At 38.9% G+C, this 4,491-nt stretch overlaps 1 pseudogene; it reads left to right on the top strand.

Annotated features, from left to right (window-relative positions):
- Positions 1-728: 728 nt before the first annotated feature.
- Positions 729-2,021, top strand: LOC124521531 (cytokine receptor-like factor 3; annotated as a pseudogene).
- The last annotated feature ends 2,470 nt before the right edge of the window (positions 2,022-4,491 follow it).

Here is a 4,491-nt window from a genome sequence, read left to right as displayed (position 1 = left end):
TTGAGCTGGAAAGCAAAATAACTAAAAAAGGTTAATAAAAATGTTTGGAAAAATATTTGAGCAAGAAGAAAAAAATCAGTGGACTTGAAAATATAATGACTGAAATTATTAAGTCTGAAGAACAGAAATAAAAAAAATCAAGAAAATTTAACAGAGCCTGGAGGACCTGTGGATATCATCAAGAGGAAAAGGTATGCATTACAGGGATCCAAAATGAAAAAGAAGAGAAAGGGGCAAAACAACATTTGGAGAAATAACAACTAAAATTATGCTATATTTCACTAAAGATTTAAATCTATAAATCTTAGAGTTTATCAAATAGGATAAACTCAAATTGACCCATACGGCGACATATTATACTCAAACTGTCAAAAGATAAAGACAAAGAAAATCTTAAAAGCAGCAAGAAAAGTAACTCTTCATGTAAAAGTTATCCTCAACAAGATTATCAGCCAATTTCTCAGTAAAAAGCCTAAATATGGGATGACATATTTAAAGTGCTGAAAGAAGAAAAATAGTTGCTAGCCAAGAATTCTATATCCAGCAGAACATCATAAATTAGATAGATAAATAAAGATATTACCGATTTAAAAAAAAAAACCTCAGGAGATTATTATCATGTGTTTTCCCTATAAGAAATGCCAGAAAGTGTCACTTAGGTTAAAATGAAAGGACACTATTGTGGGGAACCGTGCCCACAGTTGCAGGCCACGTGGTGGGATGAGGGAGCAATGGAGCTGGAACCTGAGCTGCTGCTGCAGAAGGCCCATTAGAACATGCAGGTGGCCCAGAGGTAGTGGTACGGTGGAAGCTGGGCCAGATGCTTACAGGGGTTGCAAGAGGCCCAGAAACAGATCAAAGAAAGTGCATCACAGACAAGAGATGTCCTCAAATAGCATTTTAATGATTTAAAGGTAACCCTTGGGAAGCTCCTGGATAAGTGATTGGTGACCCTTTTGCAAGAGGTGGACACCATTTAACAGGAGACCATTAAACCACTAGATGATTGCTAGAAGTTCAGAAGTTCATAAAGCATGGAGTTAACACTGAAGAATACTTAGTCCAAGAAGGGGAGATCACCCTTCTGGGTGGTGTAGGAAAACAGAATGAAAAACTATGAAACTTTACAAAAAGTCCTCACACATTCAGTTGGTCAGCTTAACAGAAGTGCCTTTACTGGTTGATGTGTCTTGTTTACCGGCTCAGTTACATGACTCAATTCTGAACAAAGTGAAAGACCTCATTTTCAAGTACAGAACAGTAGCATCTTGCCCACCAGTACAGATAGAAAAACTAGTAGAGAAATGTGGAAGCATCATTTTTCAGTGGTGTAAGGTCGATGATAACTTTGCCGCTCAAATTACAGTCTTCAGTTCCACAAATGCACTTCAAATCATTTTGAGGACATATTTGTAGACTCTGAAACTGAGCTCATAGTATTGCACATAGACCCCAACATTGATTATCAGTTCAGAGTCTGTGCCTGAAGAGATGGCCAACAGGAGTGGAGTCCTTGGGGTATCCTCCAAATGGGTCACTCTACATTGGTGCCTCATGAGTGCACAGCTGGCTTTGAGGGGTACAGACTGAGGAATTGAAAAAATATAGCCCTCCAGAATGATTGTGAATCCTCAGATATCCTCTGCTCCAGTGCTCCAACTTATTTCTGTGGGCAGATATTGACATTCAGAGTTAAAACTGAGGATAACCAGACAAAGGAGACAGTATAGGAGTGTGTGCAGAAAAATAGAATGGATATGACCCTCTGCAGCATGATGAAGCAGTGTGCATTATACAAATGGTGCAGTTTTGTAAGTGGAAAATAAATGACTGATTAGTTGCTAGCAGTTATTGAAGTTGTGACTCTAGGATCCACCAATAATAACGGAGGAAGAAACATCAATCTTCCGGTACTTACTAGCTCAGATAGCATAGAATCGGGTTTTGATTGGTTACATAATCAATCTTGTGGTTGTCTTTATTTTGGATGCTCATTTTTCTTTTTTTTTTTCAACGTTTATTTATTTTTGAGACAGAGAGAGACAGAGCATGAGCAGGGGAGGGGCAGACAGAGAGGGAGACACAGAACCGGAAGCAGGCTCCAGACTCTGAGCCATCAGCCCAGAGCCCGACGCAGGGCTCGAACTCACGGACCACGAGATCGTGACCTGGCTGAAGTCGGACGCTTAACCGACTGCGCCACCCAGGCGCCCCAGGATGCTCATTTTTCTATCTTGGATGGAAATGTTGGTATTCTATGTTTGGGGATGATTGTCTTTGGTTTGAAGGGCTTTAAATATAGCTGTCCTCAGCTCAATTTTAGTTGAAATTGTTTAACTAATTTTGTTAGATTCATTCAACTCTCAGTTAAAACATTGGAAATGGAAATTGTTTACTGGGTTTATTTTGGAAGATTTTAGAAATAAGAGATTTGACTATTGTGGACAAACTTGTAGTGCTGTCATTTTTTTTTCTTTTAGCACAGTGTTAATTGAAACACCAGCACCAAGATAAAAATCTAAGTGAATTTTCTTATGTGGATCCTGATAAACTTAACAGAAGACCATGGGGGAGGGGAAGGAAAAAAAAGGGTTAGAGAGGGAGGGAGCCAAAGCATAAGAGACTCTTAAAAACTGAGAACAAACTGAGGGTTGATAGGGAGTGGGAGGGAGTGGGGGTGGGTGATGGGTATTGAGGAGGGCACCTGTTGGGATGAGCACTGGGTGTTGTATGGAAACCAATTTGACAATAAATTTCATATTTAAAAAAATCTAAGTGGATTTTAAAAACAAATTTAATGTTTATTTTTTTTAGAAAGGTATAGAGTGTGCAAGCAGGGGGGGTGCAGAGAGAGAGGCACAGAATCTGAAGCAAGCTCCAGGCTCAGAGCCCAATGTGGGGCCCAAAGCTATGAACCTTGAGATCATACCTTACCCAAAGTCAGATGCTTAACTGATGGGGCCATCCAGGCGCCCCCTAATTGGCTTTTAAAGTATGAGGATATATATAGAGAGAGCTCTATACCCTTCCACTGTACTTCTTTAAAAGTTGGTTATTAGAACAGGAAAGCTTAATGTAACATTATTTTATTAAATCTCTATCTTTTAAGGATCCAAGCCCATGTAAGACTTTAGGATAAAACAACAAGATAGACCAAAGAGAAGCCAGAGTTTGGTAATATACATTCACCTGTGTGCTCTCTACATGAGTGCTGAATATACTCTGTATTCAGGTAATTGTAAGCAGTATTGAATTTTATCTCATGTTCAGTAATATTTAAGCCCCAAAAGTGTAAGAATTTTTTTTTAAATTAGTGAACAAATGTCTACAACAGGTATTCTCTTTTTTCTTCCCTTGCAGTTTGATTCATGATAGGCTAGAGGATTTTTACAGAGTATAACTACTTACTGGGAAATAGTATACACAGCAGTAACCATTCACCTATTTGTAATATGGACACATACATATCCAGCCTCAGTGATGTGTATGTTACTACTCATAGGGTATGAGCTGCAGTCCAGTTTAATGTCAGTTTTATAAATTGTCTTTAAGTGGATCAAAAAAATATAGGGTAAATACTTAACCTATTTTGGCAGGGGAGGGAATTAAATTTGTTTAAAATATTTACTTGGAGGACTTACTTTGTATGTAAAAATGATTATCTTAACTTGTTATACCAGCCTACAGATGTTTTTAAATGTGAACTTTTTCTTCATTTTTAACAGTAGAAATGTGGAAAAGGAAGTTTGATATTTTTGTAAGATAACTTATCTGGGGACTCAAATTCCCTGTTAGACAATCATGACCTTTCCCCCTTGCCTTTTTAAAAAAAAAAAAAACACATTGGTTTTCATTTGTTTAGTGATTGTTTAGATGTTCTAGAGTATAGATGCCTCGTCCAGCTATCAGAAACAAGCAAACACACAGAAAACCTAGAAGTTAAATGTGAAAAAAAAGTAGAATGGTAGGCATTAACTAAAAGATATATTAACACTTTTAAAAAGACAAATGAATTATAAATAAATGTCATGTATGTTATTGCACACACATCATATAAAGATGTGATTGTGGAAACCACAACATAAAAAAATGGGTAAGATATGCTTTATAAGAGAAGAATCTTTATATGCTATTAAGTGGTATCAATGTAAACTAGATTGTTATGAATTTAAGGTATTAAATATAATCTCTATTGTGAAGAGACAGAAAGATGGCGGCGTAGGAGGACGCTGGGCTCACCGCGCGTCCTGCCGATCACTTAGATTCCACCTACACCTGCCTAAATAACCCAGAAAACCGCCAGAGGATTAGCAGAATGGAGTCACCCGACCCAAGTACAGACGAGAGGCCCACGGAAGAGGGTAGGAAGGGCGGCAAGGCGATGCACGCTCCACGGACTGGCGGGAGGGAGCCGGGGCGGAGGGGCGGCTCGCCAGCCAAGCAGAGCCCCCGAGTCTGGCTTGCAAAAGCGGAGGGGCCTGACGGACTGTG

The sequence above is a fragment of the Lynx rufus genome, unplaced genomic scaffold, assembly GCF_022079265.1.
Source record: "Lynx rufus isolate CCGP_SWC_20201006 ecotype Redwood Valley unplaced genomic scaffold, mLynRuf1.p SCAF_30, whole genome shotgun sequence".
Taxonomy (NCBI): domain Eukaryota; kingdom Metazoa; phylum Chordata; class Mammalia; order Carnivora; family Felidae; genus Lynx; species Lynx rufus.
Note: the sequence above shows the minus strand (reverse complement) of the source record. Positions and strands in the feature narration are given on the sequence as shown.